Source organism: Bactrocera dorsalis, chromosome 1, assembly GCF_023373825.1.
Source record: "Bactrocera dorsalis isolate Fly_Bdor chromosome 1, ASM2337382v1, whole genome shotgun sequence".
NCBI classification, from domain to species: Eukaryota; Metazoa; Arthropoda; class Insecta; order Diptera; family Tephritidae; genus Bactrocera; species Bactrocera dorsalis.
Genome location: NC_064303.1, coordinates 54,337,410 through 54,356,877, shown reverse-complemented (window position 1 = coordinate 54,356,877; position 19,468 = coordinate 54,337,410). Strand labels below are relative to the sequence as shown.

Sequence of the window (19,468 nt, the reverse complement as noted above, 5' to 3'; positions counted from 1 at the left end):
TCTATATAAAATAACCATTGTAAGTTAAAATTTTTTGTTAAATTTTTTTTTTACTACTTTAAATAACCATTGTAAATTAACAATGAAATGAATTGAATTTTGCACGGAATGCAAAACTCTCCAAAGTGGGGGGGAGTGTGAGAACTAAATATTTACACAGAATTTAGTCCACATAACCCATAAAGGCACACCCTATTGTTCACAACACAACGGGAAAACCACGCCACTTCTAGGAACACAAGAAGGACATGCAGATGAAATGACAGCAAGAATGCATACGAGTTTTAGTTGTTCGAGCGGAGGAAAAAATAAAAATGCAGACGATGTTACTTCTGTGACATTATATTTTATTCTGTTTCTTTTTCAAATTATGGTCTGCTTATATAACTACTAAAGTGATTACAATTTTCTTAATCTATTTCTTTGTTTTTTTTTTATTTTCTTATGAAATACAATATTTGTTAAATGTAATCTTATTTTCTATTGAATGCGATAGGACGACACCTAATGCGAAATCTGAGGCGTCGGTCGTTAGTTCAAAATCTCTATCGAAGGTTGAATGCGCTAAACTATATCCTTGGATACCAAAGTATTTTTTTATTTTATTAAATGCTTCTAAGGCCTCGTTATCTAATTCTATTTTTCCGTTTGGAGACATGACTGGCTTCTCCTGTTAGTAGTGCTGTTAATAGTTTAGCTATTTTTGCGTAATTCTTGATAAATCGTCGGTAGCAACCTGACATACCTAGGAAGGATCTTGATTCTTTAAGAGTTCGTGGATCTGGAAATTTAGCTACTGCTTCTACTTTTTTGGGGTTGATTTTTATCCCATTTGAACTGATTCCATATTCTAAAAATTCTACTTCTTCTTTAGCAAATATACATTATTACATTATCGATGTAAATGTAGCATCTTACTCCTACATGTTGATGAAGGATATCGTCTAGTGCTCTTTGGAATATGGCTGGAGCATTTTTTAAACTGAAAGGTAAGCGGAGGAATTCATATTTTACGTTATTTACGGAAAATGCGGGTTTTTCAATGTTTGACTCGCGAAGTGGAATCTGATGGAATCCACTTTTTAAGTCGATAACAATAAATAATTTATTGTTTCCCAGATTTGCAAGTACTTCGTTAATTTCTGGTATAGGATATTTATCGTAACTGAATAGAGTTTACGATAATCAACTGTCATTCAATGCTTTTTAGAGGCATCTGACTTTTTGTTAACTATCCATATTGGGGAGTTATACAGAGATTTCGATCTCCTTATTATTCCGTTATTCCGTTAGGAGTTCTTTAATTTGGCGTTCGATTTCGTATTTTAATGCCATGGGATCCGCGTATGGCTTGGAGCAGACAGGAGTTTCGGTTGTAGTCCGGATTTCATCTTTTACGAGGGTGATGTAGGTAAGTTTTTCATCACGATCGGAAAAATTTTGCTTTGTTGTTGTAAAGACAGATGTGGAATATTGATTGCCACATTATTCACTTCGTGTAATATTCGTTACTTTAGCGTTATATTTATATTTTGACAAATTGTCATTAAATTTTCATCGATACGAATGATTGCTTTTAATTCTTTAAGTGTGTCGTTGCCTACTATGCCGTGGAACGACCTTAGAATTGATAATATGAAAAATTTTATTTTCCCTACTGTTGGTCCAAAAATGTCGACAAAGGTATGGTGGGTAATTTCAATTGTCCCGGCAACTGATTTTACTGTAAAGGGCTTTTCGATCAGAATTGGATTCTTAATCTTAGTTGATTGAATGGAATTCTTATTGGATCCGGTATTGATAAGAAAATTTATTGTGTCTCGCGTCTTGTTCTAAATTCGTAATAAGGCAGCGAAGACGGCACTAATTTAAAAATGTATAGTATCAGGCTCATTTTTACCTGCATTATCGTTATTGCTATCGTAGGAATTGCCATCATATATCCTGTTTGGGGCTACTTCTACTGTGTTAGTAAAAAAATTTCGTTGTATTTTGCTTGGAGGGTGAGTCAGTTGTGCAGAAATCGAACGTTTCAGTCGTCGATTGTCTTGGAATGTATTGGGCCTATTCTGTAAATTAATCTGTCTTGATCGTATTGATTGGTCGACTTCCATCGGGGTCGGTGGTTTAGGTGGTAAAGTCGGTATGTTATTAAAGGAGGTATTTTCTCTAGTAGTATGGTGGTTGTTCGGGTAATTGTTGAGCCTCGGCATGAATCCTTGATTATTTTGCATATAGTTGGGAGAGTATTGGGGATATCGGCTTGATTGACGACCGAATGCATGTTGGTCGAAATTTCGTCTGGGGGAGTGGGAATATGTTAATTCGGGTTAAAAAGCTCTATTGTTATTAAAATTGTTATTTCAGGGAGGTCGTGTTGGTGGCTAAATATTGGCTTTGTTTGTATTATTCGCATGATTTATTCTATACGTCATGTTGCCTAGTTTTTGACCCCTGGTTAGGGGTGGGAGGGTTTAAAGGATGGGTGGTTTGTCCATAATTTAACCTCATTTGGCTTAGTTGTTTAATTAATTCTTCAGCTTTGTCTGGCATTATATTAATCTTTTTACTTTTAAGTCAATTAATTTTTTTCCTTTGTAATAGCACTTTCTTTGACAATATTAGAATTTATTTTGTAAAACTTACATTAATATAGGACCCTTCTTTCCTCTCTTTTTTGTCGGATAATTAAATTCCTTCAATTTAAGTTTATTTTCTTTCAGTTTGAGACCTATTTTCGATTCCCTCTCTTTTTGGGTTGAACAATGTAATTTCGTGTTCTTTATAATAACAATACAGCACAGTATTTTTTTTTGTTTTTCACACTCGTAGCCTTACTCTTTTATTATCAGGCTTTTTTTTCATTCACAATCACTAACGTAGCCTTACCTTTTTATTTTCAAGCTATTACTACGCATGCTGGTCCCTGCTCGGAGGCAGTTAAAAAACGTTTACTTAGTTTTTATAAAAAATGTTTTTCGGGAGCTGTGCTCCTTTGTTGAATTCCGATTAATAACTAAAGTTTACAATTAATTATACTTAACTCTAGACCTATGTTTGCCGCTGCAACGGGTATGGAGCTGCTGACGCTGCGCTTCCCACAGGTTGCCACTACACGTGTCGCACGATTTAGTGGTGCCATATTATATTGCTTTGTATCATATGATATTAATGCATCATATGTGTAGGATTTAAATGAAACGCGCAGCCGCAGTATTCGTCTTATTGAGAAGTAACAAAATGGAATTGGAAACAATATATTGCATGTAATTATGCACGAATACGAAATTGAACATATGCAATGTCATTAGCAGGGTTGCTTTTTCAAGTAACATTTCAACAGCCCTCCTCAATGCAGAAGTTTTTACAAATGCTTTGTATCTTATTTCATACTCAATAACCCCAAAAGCTCGCTGTGCTTCTTCTTTGGTAAATTCTTCGTCAATATGTCAGCTATCATCTGGTTTGTTGATACATATTCCAATCTGATTTCGCCTCGTTCAACTATGTCTCGCACTATGCGGATCTTTGTTACGCTGTGCCAGCTTTGCTACGGAATGGAAAATATCTGGCCTGGTCGAAAGTGCTAGCCACATCAGCGCACCTATTGTAGACTGATAAGATGTCTGGTCTACCTTCTTCCAAACGTCGCTGTCGCACGCCACTTGAAAACCAACATCTAGTGGTGTATATGCCGGTCTGCATTCACTTATACGATGTTGTCGTAACAAATCTTTTATGTACTGTGACTGCCCAATTGAAATTTCGCCCAATTCACCATCTCGCTCTATCTGCATACCAAGAAACATATGGTGAGAACCTTTGTCGACGCACTCGAACCTTTCACATATTTTTGCTTTAACATCAACCAACACTTCCTTTGACTGGCATGCTAAGAGAAGATCGTCAACATATACAAGTATCAAACAAAGATTACCTTTTATGTCTTGCTTATAAAGACAGCGTTTACTCTTACACTGAGTAAAGCTAATATCACACAATGCTCTATCTAGCTTGGAATTCCATTGCCACTTTGTTTCAGCCCGTATATAGCCTTGTTTAATCGCAATTCCTTACGCTGATTATCGCCACTACAATAACCCTTCGGCTGCCTCATATAAACAACATCTTTCAGCTCGCTATTTAAGTATGCTGTGCATACATCCATTTGGCGCAGGAACATTTTTAATTCTGCAGCCAACGCCAAGACTAACGTTATGGTTTCGAAACGACAAACCGGAGAGAATGTGTCAATATAATTAACACCGAACTGCTGCGAACAGTCCTTCGCGACCAAACGCGCCTTATAGCGCTCAATGTTGCCGTGCTTGTCTCGTTTAAGGCTATATACCCACTTGCAGCCAATAACCGACTGCCCTTTAGGCATATCTACGAATGACTATGTATCGTTTGCACTGAGAGCCTGGTGCTCCCTGTTCATCGCATCTTGCCACAAAGACGCCTGCTCACTTGCCATCGCTTCTTCATATGTTTGTGAAATTTCAAGATCACTTGTGTTCATAGCATTCAACACATTATAATGCTTCTTGGGACGCCCTGGCCTACCCGTTCTCACCAACTTAGGCTTATTCATCGTTGCTGCTCATCTGATTTGCTTCATCGCCACTCTCTATGATATCATCTTCACAGTCGTTAACTATTGCGTCACCAGCACTGCTTATGTTGTTATTATCTTCGTTTGAGTATTGCTGCATGTGCCCGAATTCAAAAGCCACCTCTTCATTCTCAGCGCTTTCTATGCTACTTGCCTCATCGAACAAAACATCATGCTTTTCGACCACTTGACGTAACTCCGCATCATACAATAGGTACGCTTTTGAAACTAGTGAATAACCGACCATTCTCAACTGTTTACCTTTTGCCGCAAACTTTTTATGATGAGTTTTGTCTAGCGCTACTGCTGCTGACCCAAACACTTTTAAGTGTTTCACTGTAGGCTTTTGTTTAAACCTAGCTTCATAAGGTGTTTTATTATTCAGCGCCTTTGTTAGCGCACGATTTCGCAAGTACATCGCCGTAGCTAGTACTTCTGCCCACAACGCCGCATTCATGCCCGAATGTACCAGCATGCTCCTGGCTATTTCAACCAACGTACGATTCGCCCGTTCCGCTACACCGTTCTGCTGTGGAGTGTAGGGAACCGTCAACTGTCTTACAATACCATTTTTCTCAAAATATTCATTGAATGCGCTGTTGATAAATTTACGACCGTTGTCGCTTCTAACTGCTTTTATTTTTCTGCCCGATTGCCTTTCTACCATAGTGCAAAAAGTCACAAACTTCTCAAATACTTCTGATTTTGATTTTAAAAAGTACACGAAAATTCTCCTTGACATATCCTCAATAAATGTCAGAAAATATTTTGATTCACCCCACGATTGTGTATCAAACGGCCCACATATGTATATACATCTGTATGTATTAACTATAACACGTTCTTTGATCTATTTTCTGTTGCTTTTGGATGTGGCTGTGCTTGTATTTTGCTTATCATGCATATTCTACATGCCGGCTTCTGAGAAAAATTCACTTCATCCATCCCATGTATCAACAATTTATTTCGAAGTTCTGCCAAACTCGCATAATGCATACTCGCATAGGTGTCCATACCAGAGAGCTGCAACGATCACAATTTTTTCAATCAAACCCGAAAATTGACTCAGTTTTTTTGTGATGGAAAACTTTGCTTCAACAAAAATGAATGATCGTAAGCGAGCGTCCTCAAAGCGAACAATCAGTTTCAATCACTGTTGCTTGTTTCGTAAGGATTTTTCTCGATCGAACGCCTTGTGTGAGCAGCAAAGAATGTTCGAGAATGCTGCTTGCATTCCGATCGATCACAATCATACCGTTTGGTCACACCGGGTGGTTTCTGCCAGCAACGCAGTCGCTGAGCGTTCTTTTTCTTTAGCTGGAAATATTATAACTTAAAAAAGAAATAGGCTCGGACCATGTTCAGTTGATAATTTATTGTTTTTAAATTCATTTTTTTTAAGTTTTAGCGATTAAGAGACCAAGTTTATTACCTTTTTTTAATTTTAGATTTTGTTGATCTCAATGAAGAAGTGATAAAAATTTGAAATTTGTGTTCCCTAATATTTTAAGCATTACCTTTGCTTATTAATTTTAAGCATTAATTGAATTTTAGTTTTAAGCGTTAAAATGAGGAAATATATGCAGTAATGTTTTGGATTTTATGCATCGCAACTTGTTTCCGTTAAAACACACAAATATGTACATACAAACTATGCACATACATATTTGCAGGGCAATTCTCGATCTGATTGGTTCAATCACAATCAATTCAAACGCACACTTGATCGATGTATGAGTTTTCGTGCATCATTGGACTTGATCGTGTTTTTCTGTACAATCATTTCCAATCATCATACCGGAACCGAACAATCAGTTTCAATCAGTAAGCAGAGCAATCAAATCAATTGATCGAACTCCTTCGTTTTGAGCACGAAACTCGATCGAACAATTTTGTTGCGAACCGCTGTGCTGAGTTGTGACCGTTTTGAGCGAGGCTGATCAAACCGGAGCGATCATACTCAATGCAGGTCTCTGGTCCATACCTATTATGTCAAAGCATTGCACTATTCTGGGGTCGGATCGTTACATCCGTGCACGGATCGGCAAACAGAAAATTACGTGATACGTCAATCGTATATGGTGATTGGCATCATGACATACGATAGCAAACGGATCGTAATGTATTTTCAATTCACAATAGTTTTTAAATTCCACATTGCTTTGGATCGTATTTTTAGGTCACAATAGATGTGGATCTATCAAAACTGTTGCGAAATTTTCAATATACTAACAAAAGCTAACTAAATATCAAAATGAATTCATGTTTGCTTCTTTATTTGAGATCTAGTGAAAGTAGTTGGCATAAAAAAATAGTGCGGAGGTAGCTAGGAGATCGTAGCAATAGCGTAGGTATAAAAAAAAAGTATGAGTCCTCATTAATAAAATTTTCTTTGTAGATGTATCGGTAAACAAAGCATTGAAATCTTAAAAAGACGGTGGAGTATTTGAAGATATGACAAGAGAGGAAGGTATTACCCCACAAAAGTGGAAGATTTGCTAACATTTGTGAGGCATTACATAACATCTGCATAAAATTTACAATTGGTTACGACCCTCAAAAATTGCGATTCTTATCACACACAAGAAATGGACAACGGGGTAGCGAACCGCTTCACCGCAATCGACCAAATAAATAATTTTAATTCAAAAATGTATATATCCTTATCCTTGTAAATAATTTTATTTTTTATTGGCAACTAGAATACAAAAATTTGATAACATAAATATTTTTTTTATATTTATTTTTAATGAGATATTCTATTTATTGGTTTCTTGTTTATGTTCTTTATTCCTAAAAATTATAAAAAACTTAAAATTTAAAAAAATTTTGCTTACATTTCCTTAAATTTGTATATTACGATTGGTAGTTTGCGTTCGAACGACGATTCGAACGAACGGATACGTTTATATACTCGTTCACGTATGTCGTCATGCCAGATTACGATAGAAGCGTTACGATCACGTATATAAGCGTTACGATCACGTATGTCATAATACGAAATACATACTTTTACGTGACGAGTGATACGTTCACGGATGTAACGATTCGACCCCTGAATGATACTGAAACAGCTGTTGCGTTTATTTTCGAAGATAAACAAATTGTTTATTTGTTTCAACCGTAGAATCTCAACACCATGTTTTTTCACCATAGCTTGCTTGTTTGCGAAACTGACATCGCATCTCATTTCAACGGCACGACCGACCGAAATAAAATTTCCCCTCATACGTGGGATGTATAATACATCGTTACAGTAGTGTCTGTCAAAATCTTCACGCTGCCTTTACCCTCTGCTTGCAAACTGTTCTCACCTGCTAACGTGATCAACTCGGAATGTTCCACAAAGTTCGAGAACATGTTGCGATCGCAACACAAGTGTGCTGTTGTTCAAAAAAGTTTACGTACAAAAATGATTATTTATATAAATCAAAGGAAATTACAATAGTTTCAGCGGGTTTGACCTACATTTTGTTGATATTATTGTCCCTAGACATCGATGTATGCTCCCCACTCGATTTCTAGTATTATTTCCGGACATTTTGACCCACTAAGTCCATGATCCAGCTTTTTGGCCTTATTTTGATGAAATTCGATGTTTTCGAATACGATTTTCCAAAAAGTTCCAGATATTTTGATTAGGATTAATGTCTAGTGATTTCGGGACCTATGGAGTTAGTTTTAATTCCATAACAACCCTTTACGTACATTTTTAATCATTTTTGTACGTAAACTTTTTTGATACAAATTAAGCGCATTTTAAGCGTTAGCTTTAATTTTTTTTATTTGTGTATAAAAAAAAAAATTTTGATATGCTATATTTAATGCTAAATATACATATCTTGATATGGATAGAAAAAAATCACCAAATGTATTCATTTTAAAACAAATAAACGCGTCGTAATTTAATAAAATTAGGTGTATGTAAACTTTATTGGTCCACTGTACGTACAAATTGAACTATTTCATGATGAATTCCTTAAAATCTTTGGAAATATATAATAAAGTCATACATGCATTATTACCTATGTATGTAGATCTTTAATTAATGTAGGCTTGATAAGATATACATATATGTACATATGTACATATTTATTTACAGGTCAATTCTTTAAAAGTTTTGATAACATGTTAAAAGCGGTCGCACATATTCACTTATGTAATTATGTGTGTATGTAAACAAAAAGAAACATACGCATAATGTTTGTAAATTTGTCTACCCACAACTTTGTATGTAAATGTGTACACTTATTGCTTCATGCGAAATCTTCGTTTCACGGGCAACCAATGGCTGAAGCTTAAGTTTTTTTCAAAGAGTCAATATGTCGAAGGGCTGACGTGACAACAAAGCATCACAACATTGTTTTGTTAAGCGCCAAATACACGACACGAACATTTGCGCGAACATTCCGCAATCTTGTTCGCAGCTTTGGCCATACACTATACGAACTTTTGGCCGAACATTAGTTCTCTTTCAGACAGCGATGAATACGGACAACAATTGTGCTGCAGCAATATTGCTCGCTGTGGCAATTAAGCGTAGAAATTATTTATTTATTAATTATTATTATTAATTATTTTTTTTTATGACTGTATCCTTTGTGGCATCAGGATCTACTTCTTTTAATTTTTCGATTAAAGTCGCATAATCATTATTTTTTTTTAATTCTGTTACAATAATCTTTGTTTTTTACTTGCCAGAATGATGGCAAAGATTTATAAATTTCAATAAATTCACTTAGAAATTTTTTATTATCCATTTTACTTTTCCGCGCACGTCTGTTCCGTTCAGAAATTACTACGATTATGAGCTATTTCGCCATACACGCACGAACAGTTCGCGCAAATGTTCGCCAAAAATTAAAATGTTTTGATTTTTGGCGAACATTCGCGCGAACTGGCAAACACCACCATACACGACAGAAAAGTTCGCAGAAACATGACATAACGGGAATGTTCGCGCAAATGTTCGTGTCGTGTATTTGCCGCTTTAGTAGAAAATCCGAGCTGTGCCGAAAACACAATCGAACGATCGCTAATTGGCACTGCTTCCCTTACCGCTGTAGCAGCTTCTCGAACAAACAGCGTAAATTTGTATGTTTCTGTATGAGCTTGCATACATATTGACGCAGAATTTTGCAAGCCGCGTACAAATATTTTTTACATTCCTTGACAAATACAGTCAATCCCGGTTATGTGCCACAATCAAAGATACAGATTTTTGTGCTTTGTTAAAAATAATAATATAATATGGCACATAAGCGGGTGCGGATACTTGAGCGAGTGGTACCTAAAACAATAATTTTCATGTATATCAAAAAACAACCATGAGATGCAGCAAGATATGGGCAGTTAAGAGGGCTGATTTTCATTTAAGCGGAATACTACTTAACCGGGATTCACCGTACATATAAATCAGAGGAATATTGAAATTGTTCAATTTATGATTTTTAGCTTTTGCCATCGTCGCGAAAAGACGCTTGTTGGCAAAGGCATGCTCGCGGAGATGTAATGGTATTTGTTTTTATGAATGAAGCAAGTTTGCCTGTTGAAACTGCGCTTGCGTTCATAAATGAAAATATTGCTATTGCGTATTTTTCAAATTTGGGCATCGACTATTTGGCTGCCATATTGACTTATGACGCTGCTGATGCTAATAGAGACGAATGTTGTTGTTGTAGAACAATATTTGTAGTTTATGCGGGTGACATACATATCTACATGGGAACGCATGCGAGTGTGTATGTTGTGTATGCATTATTTGTGTGGGAATGTCATACGCACATATTTACATGTGTACGCATATATATAAGTATGTATGATGCTATTTGAAACGATTCTTGCCTTTGTAAAGAAATGTTTGTAGTTTTGTGGGTGACATATTTACATGTGTACTCATATTTGTATGTTGGTTTGTATATACATTATTTGTTCGGCAATGTCGTACACATATGCATGTACATATAGAGCAAAGCTGAGGAAGCTTTGTCACTCCGCTATACGCCGCCTACAGCGTAACCAGAGAGGTGATAACGAAATCAGCCTCAGAGAAGCATTTAAATGCCAAAAAAAGCTTCTGAAGTCAGCCATTATCCGTAGTAAGAGATCCTGTTTCGAAAAGCTCTGTGAAGAAGCTAACATATGTAGACCACTGGGGAACGGCATACAAAATTTGTATGTCGAAATTCAAGAATAAGTCCCAGCAACCCAAGAACGCATTATTTATGAAAAATGCTGTCGAAGCGTTATTCCCGACACATGCCTCTATTTCCTATATTAAACGAAACGAAGCTACGGAACCACCCCTATTAGTCACAGAAGACGAACTATTGGCTATTGCTAAAGAAATCAAAAATTCCAAAAGAACCTTCATCTTATCGACCTCTTTGCATGCTCGACACAATTGGAAAAGTATACGAAAGCATTGTAAGAAACCGCTTGAAGTTAGCAATCCAAAAAGCCGGCGGATTATCAGAGAGACAATACGGCTTTATTAAAAAGAGGTCCACTATCGACGCACTAAGAGAAGTAGTTGATACTGCAAAATGTGCAATAAGTGGAAAAAGATGGAAAAATGGTAGGAAAAAATACTGCGCGCTAATAACCCTGGATGTGAAGAATGCGTTCAACTCGGCAAAGTGGGCAAATATAATAAAAGCTCTACACGATATACACGCGCCTCATTATCTGATAAATATTATAATGAGTTATTTTCAAAATAGGAGATTGCTATACGAGACGGACGAGGGCACTCAGAGCTACACTATCTCCAGTGGAGTACCGCAAGGCTCGGTTTTTGGCCGCTTCTGTGGAACCTGATGTACGACGGGGTGTTAAGAATACCACAACCAAAAAATGTGAAAACAATTGCTTATGCGGATGGCCTCATAGTGGTAGTTATAGCTAAACATCTGGATGACCTCCGGATCCAATGCAATGACAGCATAAATGGTCTACGCCAATGGTTTGCTACCATGAGTCTAGAGCTGGCTGAGCAGAAAACAGCTCATAAGCTCAAGGAAAATTGAGGAGAAAATATCGCTGACCATAGGAGAATGTGAGATTACTTCACAGCCGCGGTTGAAGTATCTTTGGGTAATAGTGGACTCAAGTTCAAACACCACTTAGAAAATGCGACGAGCAAAGCAAATAAAATATATAATGCGTTATCTAGAATGATGGCAAATAAAGGCTGTGTGCGTTCCAGCCGACGATGTTTAATAGCCAAGGCAATAAGTTCAGTGATCCTGTATGCGGCTCCAATATGGATACAGGCGCTAGAAACAAAATCATATGCTAGACCAATTAACACAGTGCATAGGCCTTCAGCAATACGGGTGACAAGTGCTTTCCTAACCATTTCAAATGACGCTGTTGAGGTATTAGCCAGTATGGTGCCATGGTATCAGAGACGTCTACCACAGCAAAAAGAGAAGAGAGAATAAAAAGCATTAAAATGTGGCAGCAGCGGTGGCAAACTTCATACAAAGGACGGTGGACCTACCGACTGATTTCGGACATACATTTGTGGATAGGTAGACAACATGGAGACCTGGATTTTCACCTTACCCAAATACTCAGTGGGCATGGTTGCTTCAGAAGCTACCTATTTAAATATCGTCATGACTTTAGTCAATACTGTCCGACGTGTACAGAGTGTATAGAGACTCTGAACACGTGTTTTTTTTATTGTCCTCGGTTTTCAAGTATAAGGGAAAAGCTGAAAACCACCCTTGGAGGTAGTATCACGGTGGAAAATTTGACAGCACTTATGTGCGAGTCCCCTGTAAAGTGGAAAGCTGTCAGCGAAGCGGCAAATCAAATTATGACAAAATTGAGACATTTAGAACAGTTTAGGCGTCAGTCAGTCCGTGCAATAGAGGTGGCTTAAACGTCTTGTTCTCTCCCATGAAGTAATACTTTTTCCAGTGGTCCCGTGGGCATGAGGTGGGAGTAGGTTAGGTTTAGCGGATTAAAGTTCCACACTCCGGCTTTCGATGCTTCCTCCTACTATAAAAAAAAAATATTGAGCAGTGTGCACACACTTTTACTGATAATTGATAACATCACGATTTGAATTTGAAGTGTACTTACATATGTATGTAATTATGTGCTAATATGTAGATGCGTATGAAAATTAAAATGAAATATAAATTACATATGTCGGCCCAGGTATGGTCGTATCGTCTACGCCGTTCATGGGCAAGCCAGTTTCCATTTCTTCAAATTTAAAAATTACCGAGAAAGCGCAGCGAACAACTATGCGTCCGATTCGTTCGAGTATTTCCACAATAATGATACTGTACCCAAAAGTGCTTCATCACTCTTAGTGTATTTACCAGAACAAAGCCTTGTGCACATTCTTTGTCTCTTTCTGGCCTATCAAATACTCATTGATTTTATCGTGACGCGCAGAAGCACACTCGGTAAAACGAAATGCTTTTACCTCGCTCTCACACCGAAGGATATAATGAAGAGAAACATGAAAACAGCATACTTCGATTACATTGAAATTTATTTACAACATACTTTGAATATACAGGGTCGTTCGTTAAATAAAAAGATAATATTAAAATTAACAAAGTTATTTGTTTACATCGACACGGCCTTCCTGACTAACACACGTCCTCGGGTGTAATACTAGAACAACAAAATAATATTTTTTTTTTTTTTAATATTTTTTTTTTTTTTTTTTTTTTTTATATAAATGAAATATGTCGATACGACATAACTTAAGAAATAATTTTCATAGGGTAGCTTTCAGTGACAGGGCTTTGCAAAGGGAAACTTCCTTACATCAGGACTTTATCAAATAGCTCACATAATATAATATTATAATTATTATTTATTTATTTATTTACGTCTTTCTCAACGTCTTCATTGACGGCAACGTCTTCATTGACAACGACGTCTCTTTCAACGCCTTTATCGCCATTAACGTCTTTTTCAACGTCTTTATCGTCATTAACGTCTCTTTCAACGTCTTTATCGTCATTAACGCCTCTTTCAACGTTTTTATCGCCATTAACGTCTTTTTCAACGTTTTTATCGCCATTAACGTCTCTTTCAACGTTTTTATCGTCATTTTTAACAGACTCAATTGCATTTTCATTGCAGCTCATGTTTATTTCATTAGCAATTTCTTCTTCCGGTAGCCTTCGCAGGTGCTCATGTGAGTATTTGTACGACCTTTTACTATTCAACGATTTCAATATGTACCTGTCTCCCTCCAAAATCTCTGTCACTAAAAACGGCCCTCGGTACTTAGGGTCTAACTTTGTTTGATGTCTCTCTTCATTTTTAAGTAAAACGTAATCACCAACCTTATATCTAACAACTTTTGCTTTACCTTTATCAAATCTTTTCTTATCATAACAAGCGTTTTTCTGTATATTTTTAGTTGCTTGATCTCTCAATAAATCAACATCAACTTTGTTTTCTTCTACATTAAATGAAAGTAAACCGAACGGCCGTGCCTCTTTACCTATTAATAATTCTAATGGACTAGCTTTAGTAGTCCGATTAACCGTGGAATTCAGAGCCAGTTGAATTTCTCCCAAAGCATCCTGCCAAGAACGTTGGCTTGTTTCAACTGCTGTTAACAGATTTTTCAGCGTGCTCATTACTCGCTCTACTTGTCCATTAGCACGACTAGCGCCTGTAGCAATCAAATGTAAATTAATGTTTTGCGAAATACAGAAATCCCGGAACCCTTTGCTAGCGAAACACCTACCTTGGTCAGCAATTACACGATTAGGCACGCCAAATAAAGAAATTGATGACTTGAGAGACCTAACACAGTTTTCTGTATCAAGGTTTAGAGTGTGATATAAATACACAAATTTAGTAAATGCATCGATTTGGACGATAATATACTCTTTAAGGTCATTCTTACCAGTTAACTTCCCAGTGATATCGATATGAACGGTATGCCATGGAATGTTAACTTTAGGAATGGGGTGCAGTTCGGCTTGTATTTTGCCCGAATGTGATTTGGATAGCTTGCAGGTAATACAATTATCAACAAATTTTTTAACGTACTTAGACATATTATCGAACCAGTAATATTCATAAACCTTATCGAGTGTCTTTTCTGAACCCAAATGCATAATGGACTCATGCACATGATTAATTACGGACCATTTGAAAAGCCTAGGAACGACCGGTAAACATTTTGTTTTGCCATTTCTTTGTATTTTTCTATGCAATGTCCCTGCACGCAGTTCATAGGTATTTGCCTCATCTCTGCTTAGTTCATTATTTCTTAACTTACTAACAATAGTAGCTATCTCTGGATCCCGTTGTTGCTCTGCTAGGAGCCAGTTTTCTGAAATTTCTGCCAGGTTGACCCGCTTCTCGGGGATTCTCACAACCGGTGGACTATCAGAGGGCAATGGGTTACGAGAAAAGAAATCTGCATGTGCCATTCGTTTACCCTCTGCATACTCAACCGCAAAATCAAAAGATTTCAAATAAGCCCACCATCTATGGACCCTAGGTGTTAAATCGTTTTTAGTCCGTGAAGCTTTGAGAGAATTGCAATCCGTGATTACCACAAATTGGTGCCCTTGCAGATAATGTCGAAAATGTTTAATCGAGTTGACAACGGCCAAAGTCTCCAGCTCATATGAATGATATCTGGATTCCGCAGAAGACGTTCGTTTACTATAATATTCAATAACGTGTGGCTTGTTGTTAATTTTATGCAAAAGAATGGCACCGTATCCATCCGCGCTAGCATCTGTATGCAATTCGATTGGATATTGCGGATCGAAAATTGTCAAAACTGGTTTATTTGTCAAGACGGAAACTATTTTATGTCGTATCTGTTCATGCTCTGCCTTCCAAGTAAAATTGTTTTTACTAGAAACAAGGAAGTACAGTGGTTTCATTACTTGTGAAAACTTAGCTACAAATTGGCGAAAATATGAAGCCAACCCTATAAATTGTCTCAACTGGTGAACAGATTTAGGTGGTGGTAGAGCTGTCAAGGCTTGAATTTTACGCGGATTAGGTCGAATTACTCCAGCTTTAATTTCATAACCAAGATATTCAACACTCGATTTAAGAAAAGAACATTTATTAACATTAAACGAAAACCCGGCTTTTGTCAAAACATCCAAGACCACCTTCAACCTTTCAAACGCTTCTTCTTTTGTTGACGAAATAATCATAATGTCATCCATATACACTATGACATATGAGTACGCAAGGTCCCCCAATGCCCTCATCACCGCCCGTTGGAAAATCGATGGCGCATTTTTGAGTCCAAATGGCATGGTCAAAAATTCATACTGCCCCTCTGGCGTGACGAAAGCAGTGAGTTCAATCGAGTTTGGATGAACAGGGATTTGGTGAAATCCACTCGCCATGTCCAAACAAGAAAAATAATTTGCTCCACGCAGCCTAGCAATTTGGTCCGATATAAGCGGTAAAGGATACTTATCCGACACCGTGTTCGAATTCAATTCGCGGTAATCAACACAAAGGCGATCAGACCCGTTCTTTTTCTTTACAAGTAACATAGGGCTAGCAAAAGGAGAACAACTAGGGCGAATAATCTTGTATTTCATCAACTCTGCTATTTTATTTCTAACAATCTCTTTCTCTTCTGAACTAAGCCTATACGGTCGCCTTTGTACAGTTTTATTTTGATCAATTAAGCGTATCTCTAAATGGCCAGTGGCGACACGATTTTGCGGAATCCCTTCTATAAAAAACTCGGTATATCCACTCAACAAAGACTCTAACTGTGCTTCATCGTTTTCGACCAGGTCGGTATCAAGAGCAAATGAGCTGTTGCAGCATACATTTGCTGCCTTTTCTTTAAAAATATCAAATTTGTTAGCTGTAATAAGGACACCAAAATTCTGACCCAGAATTTCACGGCCAATCATAACATCGTGCTTTAAATATTTATCTAATACAACATGGAACAAGACTTCGAGGGAATGTACACCAATTTCAATATTTGATAAGATTTGCAAATAACTACATATAGAAGTATTTCCGATACCTTTTAAAAATACAGTACTACTTATACGTTTCCCTGAAAATTTTCCCGACACCGTTTCTTTGAGGAGCGAACATTCCGCCCCGGAATCAAAACAGAATTGGTATAACTCACCAGACTGACTCAGTACTCCCTTAGGCTCGATAATTTCGCACACATTCACTCTCTTTTCAAATCCGGATTTATTGTTGCTTGAAGATTGATTGCTGCTTTTGATGCACTTCGATGCGATGTGCCCATCTTCTCCACATCGGAAGCAAATAAGTGGCGACCGACCTCTTTCAGTTGATGTGCTGTCTGAGAACTTTCCCGCTTTCATTGCTGATTTGGTTTTATCTTTCTTCATCCGACAATCGGCGATTTTATGCCCCACTTTACCGCAAAAATGGCATTTAAGGTAAGGCGACGGTTTATACCTTTTCGACTCTGATGGATTTTCGAAAACAGACTTTCTTTTACCGAATGCAAAAGCTCTGAGTTCTTGTTGAAGTTCATTTCGAGTTTTTATATTCGTTTTAAACAACAAACGCTGTAAATTGTTGTCAAAACGAGCTGAATGTGCGAGGACCACTGCGATAGCTATTTCTTCAATAGTCTGTGATTTCCATTTATGCATAAGAGACGTCACTAGCCGGCTTGCATATACTGAGATGCATTCATTGTCATTTGGGTGACCGTTAAGGATGTTCATCAATATAGCAGCTGATGTTTCAACACCCTCAAAGCGCTGTACAAACAGGTCCCTAAATTGTTGCCAAGTAATTCCCGCAAAGCTTATTTGTGACAGCCATTGCGAAGCGCAACCTTCCATTGACTTACTGAGTGCTACAATAAGTGCACTGCCTTCCAATGGATTGTCTGCCATGATCACGTCTACAGTCGAACACCAGGAAATCGCATCTACACCGAAAACGTCAGGGTTAAACTTTGGCAATGTAATACCTCCTTGTCTTGCGGATTTTGAAGGCTGCACCGCTTTTAAAAGTTCCATAAATTGTCGATTTTGCGTTTCCAATATTTGGCGCAGCTGCTCATTCGCATTTACTGAAGATGGGGGAGTCCATCCCACTTCTGATGTCGGCCCAGGTATGGTCGTATCGTCTACGCCGTTCATGGGCAAGCCAGTTTCCATTTCTTCAAATTTAAAAATTACCGAGAAAGCGCAGCGAACAACTATGCGTCCGATTCGTTCGAGTATTTCCACAATAATGATACTGTACCCAAAAGTGCTTCATCACTCTTAGTGTATTTACCAGAACAAAGCCTTGTGCACATTCTTTGTCTCTTTCTGGCCTATCAAATACTCATTGATTTTATCGTGACGCGCAGAAGCACACTCGGTAAAACGAAATGCTTTTACCTCGCTCTCACACCGAAGGATATAATGAAGAGAAACATGAAAACAGCATACTTCGATTACATTGAAATTTATTTACAACATACTTTGAATATACAGGGTCGTTCGTTATTTCAAAAAGATAATATTAAAATTAACAAAGTTATTTGTTTACATCGACACATACATATAATATTATTGTAATACATATATAGCATATCCACATACATATGTATGTACATACATTCACATTTGTGAATTTATAATATATTATGAAACATATGAAATATTTAAAATGTAGCTCTTATTTGTACATTAACTACAAATATTACTTTGAAAATGGCATAATTGTGTGATAACGTTATCAATTTTGAATGAATTCAGAAAAATTCGAAAAATGATATTCATATCAATTAATATGATGGCATGTAAGCATATAAAAATATAAGCAAAAGGCAAACAGTTTACACGCTTGTCCGTTGTTGGACCTTCTCTATAAATATACGTTCTCTGAATACTGTTTCTGTTGCTTCAACTTGTCATTTTGTTGCTCGCTCCGCTTAGCAACACAATTTGCCTTTATGTGCCCACGCTGTCCACAACGAAAGCAAATGACATTTTTTGACTGTTTGCCTGCAATTTTCTCTTTCGGAAGACTCGATAGTAATAATATGGCAATAAGCTTACTGAGCGAAATGCCCACTTCAGCCAACTTATCTTTGGCCGTGGTAAACGTATTTAAGGACACTGCCACTTTTTCACCTTCAACCAATTTGAGGTTAAGTAGCCTCTTATACAGTGACACCTTTATAACGGGACCGCATGGCTGGTACACTTCCCTAAGCTTTTCCCATACATCTGCTGCCGTCTTACAGTTCTTCAAATAATTTAATTGTGAGGGTTTTACACTGAGTGTAATCGTCGCAAGTGCCTTCTCATCCTGCGCAGTCCACTTCGCCACAGCCTCACCCTCGGTGCCTGCTTCTGACTTTGGGGACTCGCCCGATGCAAGTTTCCATAGCTCTGCATGTACCAATACACTTCGCATTTGAATACTCCAAAAATCAAAATTATTCTCATCCAATTTCTCTATTTGGTACATAGCACTCATCTTGCTAATTTATAACTTTACTCTGTTCACTGTTACTTATAGCAGGGCCTGGGCCCATAACCTGTCGGATTTAAAGGAAACGCGCAGCCGCAGTATTCGTTTTAACGATTGAACAGTTTATTGAGAAGTAACAAAATGGAATCGGAAAACAATATACTGCATGTAATTATGCACGAATACGAAATTGAACATATGCATTGTCATTAGCAGGGTTGCTTTTTCAAGTAGCATTTCAACAATTTTTGTATTCAAAAACATTTTTAATTTCTGCTGTTATTTCTTTGCCTGCTGTATTTGGTATAGGAATAATAGTTTTTAATTGTACCGATTGAAATTCTTTGGGATTTTGACCACGAACATTAACAAATTTTCTTTATATTCCAAAGCGCATAA

General features: G+C 37.3%; 1 protein-coding gene across 11 annotated transcripts in view; it reads right to left on the bottom strand.

Annotated features, from left to right (window-relative positions):
• Window positions 1–19,468, bottom strand: part of LOC105233578 (FERM domain-containing protein 5) — a 753,696-nt gene that overhangs the window by 297,359 nt on the left and 436,869 nt on the right. The window lies entirely within an intron of this gene.